The sequence below is a fragment of the Oncorhynchus nerka genome, linkage group LG7 (assembly GCF_034236695.1).
Source record: "Oncorhynchus nerka isolate Pitt River linkage group LG7, Oner_Uvic_2.0, whole genome shotgun sequence".
NCBI classification, from domain to species: Eukaryota; Metazoa; Chordata; class Actinopteri; order Salmoniformes; family Salmonidae; genus Oncorhynchus; species Oncorhynchus nerka.
Window position 1 is genome coordinate 70,356,159 of NC_088402.1, and position 19,728 is coordinate 70,375,886.

At 41.9% G+C, this 19,728-nt stretch overlaps 1 protein-coding gene across 2 annotated transcripts in view; it reads right to left on the reverse strand.

Annotated features, from left to right (window-relative positions):
* Positions 1 to 18,739, reverse strand: part of LOC115132289 (protein kinase C and casein kinase substrate in neurons protein 1-like) — a 51,165-nt gene extending 32,426 nt beyond the window's left edge. Inside the window, exons 1-2 of one of the 2 annotated variants that reach the window (XM_029664771.2) lie at positions 18,641 to 18,739; positions 8,765 to 8,835 (exon numbers count right to left, since the gene is read on the reverse strand). The gene's annotated coding sequence lies outside the window, so the exon portion shown is untranslated. Of the gene's footprint in view, positions 1 to 8,764; positions 8,836 to 18,394; positions 18,533 to 18,640 lie in introns of those variants that run through there. The other variant, XM_029664772.2, reaches the window with a different exon arrangement.
* Between the last annotated feature and the right edge of the window lie 989 nt (positions 18,740 to 19,728).

The window sequence follows — 19,728 nt, forward strand, 5'->3', positions numbered from 1 at the left end:
GTCACAGGGTTATGATAGAGCTCATATAATTAAAGATGGACTTTGATAACTAACTCTGACTTGTGTGTGGTTTGCGCTCATGATTTGGTAAATAGAGGAAATTTCCACGACAAGAGTCTTGGTGGTAACAAACTTCTTTCATTTAAGAATGTGTTGGTACCCTTCCCCAGATCTGTGCCTCGACATAATCCAAAAGGTGCTTCAACATAGTACTGAGTAAAGGGTCTGAATACTTATGTAAATGTCATATTTCAGTTTTCAATTGTTAATAAATTAGCAAAAATGTCTAAACCTATTTTTGCTTTGTCCTTATTGGGTATTGTGTGTTGATTGATGATAACATTTTTTAACCAATTTTAGAATATGGCTGTAATGTAACAACATTTGGAAAAAGTCAGGGGGAATACTTTCCAAATGCACTTTGTTGAGATTGACATAGTCTATTTATTGTGCTATTGGTTGTGTGGTGCATTGGCACACAAACCTATTGGTGGATTTTTTGGGGCATATATTTTATATACTTACAAATATGGCATCAAAATGTTGAAAATCTGATTTCGCCCTAGCCAATGATTGTCTGATTGTAGTGTAGGCCTCAATGAAACAGGCAGGGAGATTAAGCTTGTTCGTTGTGGTCAGTGAACCCTCAACCTTCTGGCCCGTAGCCCTCAGGGGCATTGACTTTACCACAAAAGTATGTTGAATGGGCAAAGTCGATATCCATTGCTACCGTTATTGTTATTTGTGGTCGTAAACATTATTTTGAGTTAATTCTATGAAGGGGAAGGGTGTGCTAATTTTTTACAGTACAAGGGGAGAGTCATGTGAAAATATTTTTTACGTTGGGGAGGGGGATGCACTTTTTTATGACACCTTCAATTGGACCAGTCCCTATGACACCTTCAATTGAACCAGTCCCTATGACACCTTCAATTGAACCAGTCCCTATGACACCTTCAATTGAACCAGTCCCTATGACACCTTCAATTGGACCAGTCCCTATGACACCTTCAATTGGACCAGTCCCTATGACACCTTCAATTGGACCAGTCCCTATGACACCTTCAATTGAACCAGTCCCTATGACGCCTTCAATTGGACCAGTCCCTATGACACCTTCAATTGAACCAGTCCCTATGACGCCTTCAATTGGACCAGTCCCTATGACATCTTCAATTGGACCAGTCCCTATGACACCTTCAATTGGACCAGTCCCTATGACACCTTCAATTGAACCAGTCCCTATGACACCTTCAATTGGACCAGTCCCTATGACACCTTCAATTGGACCAGTCCCCATGACACCTTCAATTGAACCAGTCCCTATGACACCTTCAATTGGACCAGTCCCTATGACACCTTCAATTGAACCAGTCCCTATGACACCTTCAATTGAACCAGTCCCTATGACGCCTTCAATTGGACCAGTCCCTATGACGCCTTCAATTGGACCAGTCCCTATGACACCTTCAATTGGACCAGTCCCTATGACACCTTCAATTGGACCAGTCCCTATGACACCTTCAATTGAACCAGTCCCTATGACACCTTCAATTGGACCAGTCCCTATGACACCTTCAATTGGACCAGTCCCTATGACACCTTCAATTGAACCAGTCCCTATGACACCTTCAATTGGACCAGTCCCTATGACACCTTCAATTGAACCAGTCCCTATGACACCTTCAATTAGACCAGTCCCTATGACACCTTCAATTTCTAACTTTCCCTAATCTGGTGCACACATTCGGAGTGCCGCCCAAGCAAGGCATTTCATTGGCTTGACGTGTTGCGAGGTGTCACTGATTTACATCAGCTTCCGACCCGTCTTTCTGCCATGGAAGTTCTCCGGGCTTCCTGTTTTAGGGAAGCCTGTTTCGCGATGAGCCTACCCTTGCAACAATGTGAGGAGGGTGAAACGTCATATGAGGACGACGATATGCATACTGCCCCACCCCCACTACACACCCACTGATGTATGAGATTGAAGTACTGTTGCAACATATCAAATGTCCTCTCAGAGAGAGGGAATGAAGAGAGGGAATGAAGGGGCTGCAGCACTGAGTGAGATATAAGTTCTACAGGCTGCTCTTTGGAGAAAGGACTGGATCATTGACTGGAAGCAAACCTAATCCAAGGCAGAATCTGAGCAGTATTGAGCATAATGTGAATGCACTGCAGTTTGTGTGCGTGGGATGCATTCCTCCTCGTGTGAGTGGGAGGGAAACCAGTATGGTGCAGAAATGCATGTGGGCGGGACTGCGCTGTACACCATCACAATGATCATAATGAGCTCAGCCAGAGTGATTCAGTACAAATACACCAGTAACCACTGCATTCACATTGCCCCTAAATGTCTACTCAGATCTGGCCTTAACAAACAGACACACAGATGTAATACATCCTGCTCATACAACTAATCTCTGTCATCATGAATACACACACCCTCTCTCTCGCTAACTCATACAGGAAAAATAAATGAATTACCATTTGTAAATATTATATTTTTCTCTTTCGTTACTACAAAATATTAAAACATGTTTTAAAGCTCCCTAAGTTGTCTGTCTGCACAGAGCGGTCTGGCTGGATGGGATCACTATTTGGGGAGACAAACGTGTGACTCAGTTCTCTGATTCAGAGGTGGCCTACAGTAGATAACAGAGCTCTAGGGCTTGCTGCAGGGCCAGGCCTTCCACCTCTCCATCTCTCCCTGGATGGTGGAGGAACAAAATCACCACACCCAGCTCCCTCACATCTTTCCCTGCTTCCCTCCCCATTACAATGAGCTCTCATGCTAGATATTTCATCCTAGCCTGCCCAGCCCAGGCCCAGCATTCCGTTAGAGTACAGCAGGAACAGCTGCTGATGTCATTGCTCCAGCAGGCAAGAGCCACTGACCCGGTCATATGGGACAAGCTTAGCCTGGTCAGTATTGAACTCTGTGGGCTTGTTAAGATTCAAGGGACAGACAGATTGGGCCCTCTGTCCCTGTCAAAAGACTCTCTGCCTTTCTTTTTCTATATCTCTCTTTCTCATTATGTCTTTCTTTTCTTTCTCCTGAGAAAATGAAGATGGGTAAAGCAGACTCAACCTATGTTCTCAGGGGGACTTGATTCATTTCCCACCTTCACACCACATACTAAATCACTCCTGTCAAATCAACAAGAGTCAATACACAGTGTCAACAAAGAGCGGATCCAGCCCTGAGCATGGTGCTGAGAACAAACACAGCTACAGGATGAGTATAATAGCCACAGTAAATGTCTATATGCTACAAGACAGGCCAGAGCCAAGTAGACTAGCCATGCAGCAAAGCCAAAACCTTGCCATAATGTTAGAATAGCAATATCGGAATAAGCAGCTTTGAGTTTTTTTTATGTGATTTTATTAGGATCCCCATTAGCCAGAGCTAGTCTAGCTAGTCTTACTTGGATCCGACGCGTAACAAAAAAGACATTACAAACAAAAGACTTTACAATTTACATACATTTACATAACTTAGCAGAAGCTCTTATCCAGGAGCAATTAGAGTTAAGTGCCTTGCTCAATGGCACTGGCAGATTTTTTTACCTAGTCGGCTTGATTCGATTCAAACCAGCGACCTTTTGGTTACTGGCCCAACACTCTTAACCGCTAGGCTACCTGCCGCCCTAGCATCTGGGCCAACGCGGGAACAATGAGCTACTTCTCTGGAGCAAAATAGACATACTATCATTCCCTGTTATACATTGAACGCCGTACACCTTAGTGTGATGTTATATGTGGAAAATTATTTTGTTAATTCATGAGCGACAACCTACCATTTTCTATTAGAATGTTATTTTACTATTGCATACTCCATAATCCCTGAGGGGGCATTGACTGACTGGTCCGGTGTGAAAAAGCTCTTAAAGGAAAAGGAGGGGGAAAAAAACAGAGAATGTACATAAAATAACTCACAGTCTATCTTGGAGCTGTAAGATGGAGGAATGTCAAAATGACAACATGAAGAGATCAAAGTCAAGGTATACTGAACATAGTTCCATTCATTGTAATTGAGAGATTAATAGAGCTTAATGCAATGTTTGAATAGCAGTTTTCTATCAAGAGCCTCAGAATATACAGGTATGAATTCCCTGTGCACATACTGCATTACACATTTCTCTCTGTCTTGAAAGTCCTTACTGCACACACTGCATTATGATTAGCAATCATTTTCATTACAAAGCTTCAAGGAGAGCAAAATGTTGATGCAAATTTATAGCAGAGTACAATGGGGCAGCATGGTTTTCATTATTTTGATGGCGGCTCTGTTGCTGACTGTGTGTGCAATTTAAGGACTGCATGTCCCCAATGTTACAGAAGCATTATTATTAGCAGCCACTGTGTAGCATCATACTCATATTCTACAGCCCTGTCCAGGTAACAGAGAGAAAGAAAGACAGAGAGAAAGAAAAAGAGATAGGTGCTGAATGGATAGTGTGTAGATCCCCAGGCTTGGAACTGCTGATATCGCACGGCACAAATTGCAGAGTGCACATACGTTGGACACACACATCCATCCACACACATACACGCTAACCTACAACACTGACATGTATTGCCCCCATACATCAAACCACCACACACACACACCCTTAGCACATGTGACGCCTAGTCCTGATATAACACACCCCTGTCCAGATAGTTCTGCTGCAATGCTTATGTAACCCACAAGCCTCCTGGTGACATTGAGTGTGGTAAACAGAGAAACCCATGGAGGGAGGGAAGAGAGTAGGGTGGAGAGCCGAGGAGGAGAAAGGGAGAGGAGGAGGAGGAAGACTGAGATATTTTAAAGGATTTTAAAGGAAGGGAAGAAAATTAGCTGCACCAAAGATGATTTTGCCTCTTCCTCTTTGGCTGCACTATACAGGAAGCAGCAATGTCTGTCCGCTCCACCACTTCCTTCTAACTGGGAGAGAGATAGTGAATGTGGACAGGGCTCTCATGGCCCTTCACACCGGTCCAGGTTTTCACAGAGCCGGGGCTGAGATACAGAGACAGAAGGAGCAGGGAAAGGAGTGAAAGGAAGGAGGCGATAGTAAATCTGTGAGCGGAGCTCTTCAAACACCAGCCTTCTTCTTCCTTCTCTACGTTTAACTGCCTGTCGCTCCCCAGAATACTGATGGGGGCTCTTCAAAGGCACGGTAAATACTGCCAGAGTGTGTGTGTGTGTGTGTATATATATGTGTGTGTGATTCTTTTAACATGGCTGAATTAGGATTTTCATTCATTCTGAGTCAGACAACTTCAATAGAGAATTTCTCCATTTTGTTCTCAGAGTTCCCACCTTCTCTCAAATGTTCCCCTGGCTTCAATAGGTCTTAATAACCTGAATACATGTCTGTAATAACCTCTTATTACATTATATAGAGAATAAAAAATGTTTGTGGAATACATACATGATGGATGGTTAACAGCACTGAGGTGCAAATTGACGTTGTGATAACCAAGTAGAGACATTACATACCTTGACACACTCTCACAATAATCCCATGTTAATCTAGACTGATCACAGACACGATGTGTCAACGGAGTCCCTGCCCATCTTCCAAAAACATCTGAGTCCCTACCTATTCAAAGAGGATCTTAAATAAGACATCTCAGTCTTAGCAGCCCCCCTTCTTCTCTTCCTACTGGCACTGACTTTGCTGATTACTTCTTTATTGAGGAAAAATGGTTGTCTCAACTAGCTATTAGATGAATGCACTAACTGTAACTTGCTCTAGATTAGTGTGTCTGCTAAACAACTAAATGTAAAAATAACTCAATGTAAATGGAGGGTAAAAATAAAACGGCAGAAGCCCTATTTCAATTTGTATTTTATGTTATTTATTTGACTTTTCTAATTAATTCATTTTTTTTCAGAAGGACTAATGATGACTGACATTAATCTACATGCTATATAACACCATGTCTACCTACTGACATTAATCTACATGCTATATAACGCCATGTCTACCTACTGACATTAATCTACATGCTATCTAACACCATGTCTACCTACTGACATTAATCTACATGCTATATAACACCATGTCTACCTACTGACATTAATCTACATGCTATCTAACACCATGTCTACCTACTGACATTAATCTACATGCTATCTAACACCGTGTTTAAACTACTGACAATTCTAAAATGGATTCAATATTTGTTTTCCCTCATCAATCTACAAACAATACCCCATAATGACAAAGAGAAAACAGGTTTTTAGAAATTGTAATAATAAAAACTGAAATACCTTATTCACATAAGTATTCAGACCCTTTGCTATGAAATGTGAAATTGAGCTCAGGTGCATCCTGTTTCCATTGATCATCCTTGAGATATTTCTACAACTTGAGTCCACCTGTGGTAAATTCAATTGTTTGGACGTGATTTGGAAAGGCACGCACATCTCTATGTAAGGTCCCACAGTTGATAGTGCATGTCAGAGCAAAAACCAAGCCATGAGGTCGAAGGAATTGTTCGTAAAGCTCTGAGACAGGTGTGTGTCAAGGCAAAGATCTAGGGAAGGGAACCAAAAACTTTCTGCAGCATTGAGGGTCAAGAACACAGTGGCCTCCATCATTCTTAAACGGAAGAAGTTTGGAACCACTAAGACTCTTCCTAGGGCTGACCGCCCGGCCAAACTGAGCAATCGGGGGAGAAAGGCCTTGGTCAGGGAGGTGATCAAGAACCAGATGGTCACACTGACAGAGCTGCAGAGTTCCTCTGTGGAGATGGGAGAACCTTCTCTACAGCCATCTCTACAGCACTCTACCAATCATGCTATTTAAAACCATGTCTAAACTACTGACATTAATCTACATGCTAACTACTGACATTAATCTACATGCTAACTGCTGACATTAATCTACATGCTAACTACTGACATTAATCTACATGCTAACTACTGACATTAATCTACATGCTAACTACTGACATTAATCTACATGCTATCTAAAACCATGTCTAAACTACTGACATTAATCTACATGCTAACTGCTGACATTAATCTACATGCTAACTACTGACATTAATCTACATGCTAACTACTGACATTAATCTACATGCTATCTAAAACCATGTCTAAACTACTGACATTAATCTACATGCTATCTAAAACCATGTCTAAACTACTGACAATAATCTACATGCTAACTGCTGACATTAATCTACATGCTATCTAACACCGTGTCTAAACTACTGACATTAATCTACATGCTATCTAAAACCATGTCTAAACTACTGACAATAATCTACATGCTAACTGCTGACATTAATCTACATGCTATCTAACACCGTGTCTAAACTACTGACATTAATCTACAGCTTAGCCTTTGTAACACCTATACATAACACCTACATAACTACCTTACTACAATGATTATGGTGTGTCAGAGAGAGTTTAGAAGTGCCAGAGAGAGTTTAACAGATGCATACATACAGAGCAAAGTGTACGGGGTCTACTACGGGTTTGGTCGTATCACAACCTCAAGTCAATCAAGGCAGTATATGAGCAGCACCAAACAGACATGACCAACCATGCCTGACAGTTGAGATACAAAGACAGGAGCTGGGTCTAAATGTGCAGACCATAAGCATCTTATGCTTCTATTAATACACAACTCTTAAGTCCACAGAGAGATCAGTCACTTTAAGGTCTAAGGTCTTGGTTGATGAAGGTTAATCTGACTATCGCGTACAGTCAGTGTATGCATTATGACTACAAAAGAACAATGGGTAACCTGACTAACTATTTTCATTCTTGCAGTTTGTGCATTTGATGGATCGCACGCTATTGATTTACAGGACTTCATGCATGTACTGTACATGCACACACACTATTCCTGGAGTCCCTATTTTCCCACCAACACAGATCAGTATGCTTGAGTGGTTTGGAGTGTGCAGGTTAGGTCCCCTGTGTTTGTTCTAGGCTCCAGTTTGCTCCCATGCAGCTCCCTTCTATTCCCCAGCCCAGACAGCTGTGCTTCCCGGAGTAGAGTAGACCCACAGATCCGGGCCATGATGTGTTGATGATGAGCAGAGAATCCACTCTAACGACCCTGCATATGCAAACAACATGTCTGTGCTAACCAAACACAGCCTCCTCTCATCACCTCCCGGGAGTGGGAAGGAAGGTGCTCTTTTACAGACCACAAAGAGGAAGTGATCAAACAAGAAACTCTGTAATTATTCCAGAATTATTGTTTGACAGTGTATGTGCTATATGATGAAAGCGCTTGTGATTTTATCATTTACTTTACCAGCAAAACTGCAAGGGGAAGTCAGCAGTAAAGGATTGAACAGCAATCCATAGACCAGGTGAGACCAAATTTGGAATGAAAGGTTAAATACTAGAGGACACCAAGAACAAGTCAGAGAAGGTCTAGGGTATGTGGACATAGGTAAGTATTTACTGTATGTAACAGGTTACATTGGATGGCTGTTTATCTGAGCGCAGTGCCCTTTTACAGGAAACCCCCAGTGACCCCGGGGCTGTAACGGAATGACCTCCTCATGAAATATTAGTGGGGTTGCTGATGTGCTTTTTATTAGCCCAATGGGAGTGCTTACTTAGTTAAAGATTAATGATCCAAACGGACATTAGAACAATGCCTCAGAGACTAAACTACAGCCAACAACATGTGGTTCCTCTGAGAAGCCTGATGACCATTGCAGTGCTATCCCATGTAAACAGACAATCATACTAAATCCTACAGAGAATTAGACAAAGAGGACAAGGTTGAAGACTCACCTTCACCGCCGGATGAGAAATCAGGTTTCCATAAACCCTGGAGAGAGCTGCTGTCCTTTACAGGAGGTCACCTACACAGAGAGACAGACAGAGAGACAGGTTCAGGGATACGTGTCGCGGACGCCCTCTATTTTCTGCAGTCTTATTTGAATAAAACTGATCTGACCATGATTCAGCATGTGAAAGATAAGATGGCAGTGTGTCTCCTTGGCCAAACATATGACCACCAGACACAGCACAGAAGATGGGACGGACAGTCTATGGATCTGAGCCAACGACCAGCTCTTATAATTCACTAACACAAGAATTGTTACTAACCATGATATTTTCTTCACTCTCCTACACTCACACTCTTTCCATGCATTTTAGCAAAACTGTAGAAATGCATTTAGCTGTCATATTCAGCTCCCTGGAGTAAATTCTAATTGTTCCTGAAACAGAGAGGCAAAGTTTTCAAAGTGCCACTTTGAAGCCGATAACAGTCATTTTGGTAGCTACAACAGTAAACCCATACCCTCCAATTGCTCCTCCTTGACTGTGGAGCCATGAGTTACAAATCCTTTAAAAGGGTAACACAGCCCATTATATCTCCCTTGTGCCCTCCATGTTCCTCTCTAATGTGTGACTGCATGTCTAGTCTGCTTACTTACATTTTGGAGGACACAGTCTCTGTGTTTGACTCTGTGGCAGGCCAGGAACCTTCTGGGACAAGGAATTATGAGACTATAAAAATATGCAGTGCCTCTGATATCATACCACTCCATATGCATCCCACACAGACCTAGTGAGAGGGAACCGACTGTAGCCAGGATTCTCAGCAGCACAGTTGATCAAACATTTAAAGAGACACTGCCTCTGATATACAATGTCAGTGTGAGCATCACTATGAAAACCCCACATCCACACATAGGCTGCTCATGCCTCTCACTCTGAACTGAGGACACACAAAGGATACATTACATTATGGGAACATATCTGGAACATTTGAAGAGAAGCTAATGCACACATAAGCAAACAGATACACCTCAAATGCTGACCAGTTCAAATGGTGAGGCCTACGTTAATGAGGAATACAACCCCTAGTGTTCAGAATGACACACCTGAAACCCAACCCTTCAGTGGGTAACCAACCCTGGGTGGTTACAGTATTACCACCATAAATAAATGTATTTATATACATCCTTGATTACCACCCATCCAAAAGGAAATAAAATAAACAAACCAAAGCTAGGAGAAAACGCTGATCATTGAATGTGACAGACAGGCCATGTAGGTGAGACAAACAGGCCATGTAGGTCGCCATTATGGGAAGCCCAAAGCCACTTGTATGACACACTGAGTCAGTCCATCCCTTGAGGCTGGGGCTGAAGCTGGGTCATCCAGTCCATCCCTGCAGGCGGGGGCTGAAGCTGAGTCATCCAGTCCATCCCTGCAGGCGGGGGCTGAAGCTGAGTCATCCAGTCCATCCCTGCAGGCTGGGGCTGAAGCTGAGTCATCCAGTCCATCCCTGCAGGCGGGGGCTGAAGCTGAGTCATCCAGTCCATCCCTGCAGGCGGGGGCTGAAGCTGGTTCAGTCCATCCCTGCAGGCTGGGGCTGAGTCATCCAGTCCATCCCTGCAGGCGGGGGGCTGAAGCTGAGTCAGTCCAGTCCATCCCTGGAGGCTGGGGCTGAAGCTGAGTCATCCAGTCCATCCCTACAGGCTGGGGCTGAAGCTGAATCATTGTCATCTTTTTCACAATGGCCAACGATCATGTTAAGATAAAATGTCAGAGGTTGGAAGATAAAGCATTTTGTCTTAAGCACAGACAAGAGAATAAGTATTATTAGCTGTGCCTCAGCTACCTATTGGTAAAGGCTTCATCCCAGCCAATAAAGGGAGATATCACATTATTACTTCCTTCCTGTTCTCCCCGCAGCCTGGAGAGATAAGACAGCCGGGCTATCCTTCAGACTCACCGTTCTCACATTCCCTCCTTTCCCTCTTCCACTTTCACAGGTTGTCAGACACCACTGCCTGCTCTGAGAACAGGACTCCATACAGTCACAGCAACAACAAATGACTATCACCTCCCACTAACAGATTGGCTCTCACGGTGGGACCCCTTGGACCCGCACCATCCAAGAGCTTCTCTCTTGGTAACACTATCACATAGGTCATGTCCACACACATTATATTACGTACAAAACATTAAGAACACCTGCTCTTTCCATGACATAGACAGCCCAGGTGAACCCAGGTGAAAGCTATGATCTCTTATTGATGTCACTTGGTAATTCCAGTTCAATCAATGTAGATGAATGGAAGGAGACAGGTTAAAGAAGGATTTTTAAGCTTTGAGACAATTGAGACAAGGATTGTGTATGTGTGCCATTCAGAGGGTGAATGGGCAAGAACCAAGATTTAAGTGCCTTTGAATGGGGTATTGTAGTAGGTGCCAGGTACACCAGTTTGTCTCAAGAACGGCAATACTGCTGGGTTTTTCCATGCTCAAAAGTTTATTGTATGTACCACCACCCAAAGGACATCCAGCCAACTTGACACAACTGTGGGATGCATTGGAGTGAACCTGGGCCATCATCCCTGTGGAACACTTTCGACACCTTGGAGTCCGTTCTCCAACAAATTGAGGCTATTCTGAGGGCAAAAGGGGGGTGGGGGTGTTCCTAATGTTAGGTATACACAGTTTGTATGCAACAAATATGAGAGCTGTAACAAGATAGACACTCAATAACAGCATGCCTGTCCTGTGAAAGGTCACCACTAACGTGGCTTTTAAAATCAAATCAAATAAAAATGTAACCTTTATTTAACTAGGCAAGTCAGTTAAGAACAAATACTTATTTACAATGACGGCCTACGGGGGAACAGTGGGTTAACTGCCTTGTTCAGGGGCAGAATGACAGATTTTTACCTTGTCATCTTGGGGATTCAATCCAGCAACCTTTCAGTTACTGGCCCAACACTCAAACCACTAGGCTACCTGTCGCCCCGGGTTTGAAGCTGCAACATGTAACTTTTTGGATGACCGGACCAAATTCACATAGAAATGTGAGTTCTCATTGAAAGCAAGTCTAAGAAGCGGTAGATCTGTTCGATGTGCACTATGATTCCAGTTCTTAAGTTTAGTTGTTGTGTCTTTTACTTTCGGTTTTGTACACCAGCTTCAAACAGATGAAAATATAAAGTATACATATACTCCCTCTCCGGCCTCTAGGTCATCAGGCTGCTGATTATTCCGCACACCTGTCACTATCGTCTCGCGCACCCTCACCTCATGACAATCACCTGGACTCCATCACCTCCTTGATTTTCTTCCCTGTATCTGTCACTCCCCTTGGTTCTTTCCTCAGGTGTTATTGACTCTGTTTTCATGTCGGTGCGTTGCTTGTGTCTCTCCCTGAACTTGCTTCCCGACTCTCAGCGCACTCGTTACAGGTACAATGATTCTCTACACTAGCTTGTTTTTTAAATATTTTTTTACATAAACTGAAATTAGGCAAACTATTAGAATTTTAGCAACCAGGAAATGGTAGAGTGATTTCTGCATATTGCACCTTTAATAATAAGGCCTCTCGCTCCAGAGGAGCAGGAGCTCTCTCTCTCCCTCTTGTATTTCAACTAAATGAGATCTGAAGTGAACATCAACTGATCAAACCAAAAGTTGTTACCTTGGCAACAGATTTCCTAATCTGAGTAAAAGACAAACAAGTGTATTTGATAAGTAAATCTACATTGGAAGACTTTGCATTTGAAAATAAAAATAGTTAATAACATCATAATAGTTAATAGTGCAACTTCTTGTTCCACTTTTGGAACTTCAATTTTGGATTACTAGAGAGACAAGGGTGCCTGTGAGTCATGGCAAATGTGAAGGCAAATATGTCAGTGTACCGGGCTTCCCACAGAAAGTGAATGTGTTGTGTTTTATGAATCACTGGATAATTTGACTGAGACATGAGTAAGGCTTCCTAACATTTGGTTGGGAAAGTCAATATGGCTGAATCAGGTTAGCAGTAGTTCTCAGAGGAGCCATTCGCCATCCAAGCTCCCAGCTTCCTAGATAGGCCAACTCGAATGGAGGCTGCTGAGGGTAGGATGACTCATAATAATGGATGGAAGCCATGTGTTTGGTGTATTTGATACTATTCCAATTATCCCACTCCAGTCATTACCACGAGCCCGTTCTCCCAAATGAAGGTGCCACCAACCTCCTGTGACCTACTCCCCATTATCTTGCTAGGGATTTCCTCGGAGCAGAACCTATGAGAGAAAACGGTCGCTGTTTAGGTGCTGAATCTGGCTGAATGGTCGCTGTCCATTCTAATGTCACTGAAACGCTGATAATACTGTTTTGTTTTATAAATAAAAATGTATCCACTCACTATAAGAGCATCTGCTAAATTACTCAAATTTCAATGTAAAAAAATAATATTTGCTCTTAATCGTGATATAGTCACCGCAACAACCTCTTCATGAAAACAAGGTTCAATCTTTGAGGATCATCTAATGTTTTATATTAATGGAGACTGGTCATCTGTTATTCTGTTAGCAAACAAACCCAACATTGTGTTTATATTTGTCCTGTTTCGCACTTGTACAACCATGTAACCTATACAAGTGTGTAGTGTGAAAAGTGCATATCCCATGTCGGCTTAGGGATTTAAACTAGCAACCTTGGAGTTACTAGCCCAAAGATCTTACCACTAGGCTACCTGCTGGGTGTTAGATAACACAGTTGCCAAAATGTTGCACTGACCATACAAAGTTGTTGTCGTTTACAGCCAATTTGCAAATCTGATATCAAATTTCAAATGACACATCTCAGAAATACAATGTGATGTAATCTTCCATGTTTCCACAAAGCTATATTTGTTCATCCTCAGTTTTGTTTCAACACATAAAAAACAGATAAACACTGAAGTGGAGGAGGGGGATTAAAAACTACATAGAGTGCCCTATTCTGTTGTGATTAAGCTTGCTATCTATTCCCACTGCTTTCCTTCTGACAGACCGGTCACTAGCTGCAGAATTAAAAAGCATTCCATTACTCTCTGGATCAGTGGCATTCAAAGTCAGGGTCAGGGGGGACCTGCAGTGGGGTCGCCAAAATGTACACAAAATCATGTCATTTTTTTAGGAACAAAATTTGTGTATTGGACAATATACAAAGGTTTTTGAGAAAGATGTAAATGTAGTTATTGGTTTCGTTTCATTTTGATAAGAGATATAAATGCAATGAATTGAAGGTTATTTGTTGATGTAAAAAGTTTTTTAAAATGTATTTACCGATTGTGTCATTAGATTTGTGGTGGGGTCGCAAATATTTTTAAATGTATTTACCGATTGTGTCATTAGATTTGTGGTGGGGTCGCAAGTTTTTAAAAATGTATTTACCGATTGTGTCATTAGATTTGTGGTGGGGTCGCAAGTATTTTTAAATGTATTTACCGATTGTGTCATTAGATTTGTGGTGGGGTCGCAAGTATTTTTTTAGGGGAAAAATTGTGTCCCCAAAAGTTATGGTAAAAAAGAATTGGGTCCTTGCTGAAAAAGCTTGAATACCACTGCTCTGGATGATAACTACAGTGATAGAGCCGTTTGGATGCATGAGCACAAATCATAATCGAATGCTAAAATACAAACTTTCAGGCTCTAAGCAGCAGCAGTTTCCACAACCACACGGAGAAGCAAGAAAAGTGAAGCATGTTATTACACCTACCTACACAGTGCTTGACTTGGACTGAAATAAGTGCCGATACTCATTTTCGGTGCCGGTACTGTTTATATTTAGGTGTAGGAGCTCCACAATACTTTTGAGATAATTTTCTACAAGAGGAGCAGGAGCTCAAGCAGTAGAACATTTGAGGTGCCAGTACTCAGCTCCGGTGAACTCTTGTCTAAGTCAAGCACTGGACATACAAAACAACCCACAAATGTGATTGTGGATAAAACTCACATACATACAGTACCAGTCAAAAGTTTGGACACACCTACTCATTCAAGGGTTCTTCTTTATTTAAAAAAAAACTATTTTCTACATTGTAGAGTAATAGTGAAGACAGCAAAACTATTAAATAACATATATGGAATCATGTAGTAACCAAAAAAGTGTTAAACAAATCAAAATATACTTTATATTTTAGATTCTTCAAAGTAGCCACCTTGAAGAACACTTTGCCTTGATGACAGCTTTGCACACTCTTGGCATTCTCTCAACCAGCTTCATGAGGAATGCTTTTCCAACAGTCTTGAAGGAGTTCCCACATATGCTAAGCCCTTGTTGGCTGCTTTTCCTTCACTCTGGAGGCCAGGTCATCTGATGCAGCACTCCATCACTCTCCTTCTTGGTCAAATAGCCCTTACACAGCGTGGAGGTGTGTTTTGGGTCATTGTCCAGTTGAAAAACAAATGATAGTCCCACTAAGCGCAAATCAGATGGGATGGTGTATTGCTGCAGAATGCTGTGGTAGCCATGCTGGTTAAGTGTGCCTTGAATTTTAAATAAATCACAGACAGTGTCACCAGCAAAGCACCCCCACACCATCACACCTCCTCCATGCTTCACGGTGGGAACCACACATGCAGAGATCATCCGTTCACATACTCTGCGTCTCACAAAGACAAGGGCGGTTGGAACCAAAATTTGGACTCATCAGACCAGATAACAGATTTCCACCGGTCTATTGTCCATTGCTCGTGTTTCTTGGCCCAAGCAAGTGTCTTCTTCTTATTGGTGTCATTTACTAGTGGTTTCTTTGCAGCAATTGGAACATGAAGGCCATGAAGGCCACACAGTCTCCTCTGAACATTTGATGTTGAGATGTGTCTGTTACTTGAACTCTGTGAAGCATTTCTTTGGGCTACAATCTAAGGTGCAGTTAACTCTAATGAACTTATCCTCTGCAGCAGAGGTAACTCTGGATCTTCCTTTCCTGTGGTGGTCCTCATGAGAGCCAGTTTCATCATAGCGCTTGATTGTTTTTGCGACTGCACTTGAAGAAACTTTCAAAGTTCTTGAATTGTTCCGCATTGACTGACTTTAATGTCTTAAAGTAATGATGGACTGTCGTTTCTCTTTGCTTATTTGAGCTGTTCTTGCCATAATAAAGACTTGTTTTTTACCAAATAGGGCTACCTTCTGTATACCACCCCTACCTTGTCACAACACAACTGATTGGCTCAAACGCATTAAGGAAATAAATTCCACAAATACAATTTTAACAAGGCACACCTGTTAATTGAAATGCATTCCAGGTGACTACGTCATGAACCTGGTTGAGATAATTCCAATAGTGTGCAAAGCTGTCATCAAGGCAAAGGGTGGCTTCTTTGAAGAATCTCAAATATTAAATAATGTAGGCTATTGAAGATAATAGTGTAAGCTAGGGAAAACAGACAAAGGTTAGAAGGGCCTACTGGGATGCAATAACCATGTGAATTGTGCAGATATTATAATTCTAACTAATTGCCCAACACACACTTCTCTGATCTCAGTTACTGTATGTCATTACAAGAAAAAAAAAATTGCGACAGGTTCTCAGAAACTAAGAGCACAATACAAGTCCAGAAATCAATGGCAGTTGTGTTTGCCTCTGACAAGCTTTGTGTTGAGGGCCGGTGCCCCACTTTTATTAACGCCTTCTTCCATCACAACAGAGATGCATAGACATATTTTCCAGATGACTCATATTGCATGATGGGCACTGGGCACACATGGCACTTGTAGCAGTTGGCTTTTGAATCATGTCACTGTGGAGGCTTCCCTGTCTGCTTCCATTTTAGGAAGTTATAGGAACTGAGCATCTCACCCACAGACATGTAATTTTGGTTAACCAAGAACTAAAGTATCACGTAATTGGTCATATGTAGTCTGCCCACAAGAGATTAACAGACATGACACAGAGAATCTCAACTAATCCAAGATCAGTGACAAACTGACATTGTCTGTGAGAACAAACAAATGGGTGAAGGTAGGACACAGTTTATGTCAAGAGACTTGGATGCAGTGCATGACCTCTTTGAATGTTGGTGCCAACTTTAGACTAGCTTTCCCTCCAAGAGATTGTGTGGGCACTTGGAACACTGCAAGTGTGTTTTTGCAATGCACAATGAATAAAGAAAATATTCCAGATTAATCCAAGCATGGACTCAGTATCAATCAACAAGAGAGATTCATTTTAGTCAACTGATATTGAACGGTTCCTGTTGAAAGACTCCACTCCAAGGTATAGGAGAGTGCATGGAGTCAGCTAATTAAAAGAAAACCCGCTACAACTGCTTATGGCGCACTACAATTGGATTATTCCCCTCACTGCATTATGTCCATCCTCTTCCTCCTCTGCAGCCACATCTCGTTCACTCAGGGGCACTGGCACCTTTGCTGACAGGCTTACAGACAGTGCGGTCCACCAGAGCTCAATTTCAGCACCATGGACAGCTCCCAAGAGACAACGGACAGAACAGATGGCGGTAATAGGCTACCTTCCCTTCCTCAGCATCAATAAACTATGCTGAGGCAGTCAATCCCCTCATGGACAGTGTTGACACCCTGATGAGTGAGGCATAAACAACCCGTTTCTCTAAAGGGCCTAACATCCCCTTATTCAACCCCTTAACACACAGCCTACAACTGGGAACTGGCTATCTCCTACAGCCATCACTAGTGGTGCAGAAGAATCATTAATGATATAAACATCTCCAAACTGCATAAATGTTTAGGCATGTGCATTCTACCAGACTATCTTCTGTTTTGACTGTGCTGAGATATATTTCCTTAAGACACACGATAGGAAATACAATTCCACTAATGGCAATAATGTTATTGATACGTGAGGCGAGCAGCAGTGCTTCCACCGAGAAAAACATTGACGATAGAATAACGATGGCACTGTGTTATGACAGGCTATTACATAACAGCAGACCGGAATGCCCTCATTAGTATTCAATACCCTATTCATACCCTATTCTGCATTACGATTTTCTGGCATTACATATTACAAATGTTGCACCTGATAGCCTACTAAACAACAAATATAGACTACTATTCATCGTTGGTCGACTGCTTTATTAAATAGTTTTCAGAAGCATCGTTGCGACCTTGCTTATTCGTCCAGGCTACCTCAATTGTCTAGTTCCTCTCACTGTTCGTGCTGGGAGGGGGCATAAACGGCAATCTCACAACCTTGGTCAGTCTGTTTTCTTAAGGACGTGTGGTGATAGCATCTACGGCCGATAGCCTGTAGTATTTTATCCTAAAGTCATTATATTCGATCTCTATTCATACACAGGTTAGGTTACATTGTTACAATTACCCCCAGAAAACGCTTAGCCATGCTTCAATTTCTCAAGGAAAACATGAGCCTATATAGCCCATATAAGGTCAAAACTCAGGAATAACCAGGCAATATAACTTAATAGTGACAGTATGTGATCAGAGGAAAACATCTGCATGGTGGAAAACATCATCTCTCGTAGAATCTCATGAAATAAAAAATTGAAATAAAAAAAACATTCACGTAGCCTAAAGCAATAAGACAATTGCCAAAGATGTTACAATTTAGCACAACCACATTTTTGAAATGACATGTGAAACATAAAACAGTCTACAACATGCAAAATAACAACATACCTGGCATAAGATAGGCTATATCCAGGTCTTGACAACAATACATTAGAGTATTCATTTCATATTTATGAAGAATACGTCGTTTAGAGATCGAAAACACACTGGATTGCAATCTGACGTGGTCGAGAAAAATGTATGGGAAGGAACCATGCGAGAGATTCCTTCATCCCTGTGTTGCCCTAGCGTTATATAACCATGGACATAAACTATGTAACGCCAACAATGGACAAACATGCACGGCTGACTTACCAGGGTGTAGGCTAAGCGTGTTATCCAAATATATTCTAAATGTTTTCAGCTCTCTTTTTGGAATGACAGAAGGTGACACTGCTTCTTCTGCATCTGCGAGATCACGATGCACGCAGCAAGGGGGAGCTGCAAAGCACTCGCGCACATTGGGGGATGGTCCAACAAAAAGCTATCGCGTGTATCTTTAAACGCTTCAATATTGTCCACAATCAGAGTTTTGTCATTAACATAATAAGATGGATTGGAAACATTTTGGTCTGGTCATACAGTAATTTCGATATAGTCACATTGTAGGCTATGGTGTGATATGATTAGCGAATGCTGCGAGGCTGTAGCCCACTATGGGTCATGGGCCATTGCTATGGGCCCACTCCTATAATTAAAAGTGCAATCAAGATGTCCTGCTACATATTGGCAATTGCAAATGTTTTGAATACCCCTTGAATATGACATAAATGTCTCAATGGGCGTAGTACAACTCATACAAGGCTATTTCGCCTAATTAGACATACACAAGGTAAATACTATTCATGTGTAATTACATGATTCTGACACTTAGTATATTTGGAAAGAAAACATCTGGGAGCTTGGGAGAGAATGATCAGAAGATAGATAGCAGTTACATAGTTCAGAATACATAAGATCAAGCACACATAAAATATATTTTTTCAGTTTTTTATTTTGAAAGTCATCTTTCATTGACAAGCTATAAGTGAATTATTGATGCCCAGAGCTGGAAACACATCAGATGGCTTCCACAACATGGGATTGATAGACCTAACAACTATAAATGGACAGATGTTTTAGTAAGTGGTATCAGGTGTGGTCATGAGTTGTTTCTAAGCTAGGTAGCAATAGTTCGCATTACATATAAGTTCTAGGGCTTGCTTTGTCCCACCCAGGTCAACTGCATATCCCTCGAAAGCTTATCTCATTGGCTACAAGACTGTCAAGGTGCCATAGTAGCCAATCCCATGTGTAATAGATGCCTACAGCGCTTAAGCGGGCAACATCAAATATATAGTCACTCATTGGACATTCGATGTTGCTATTAAGTCATACATCATCAGATAACATTGGCAATAGGC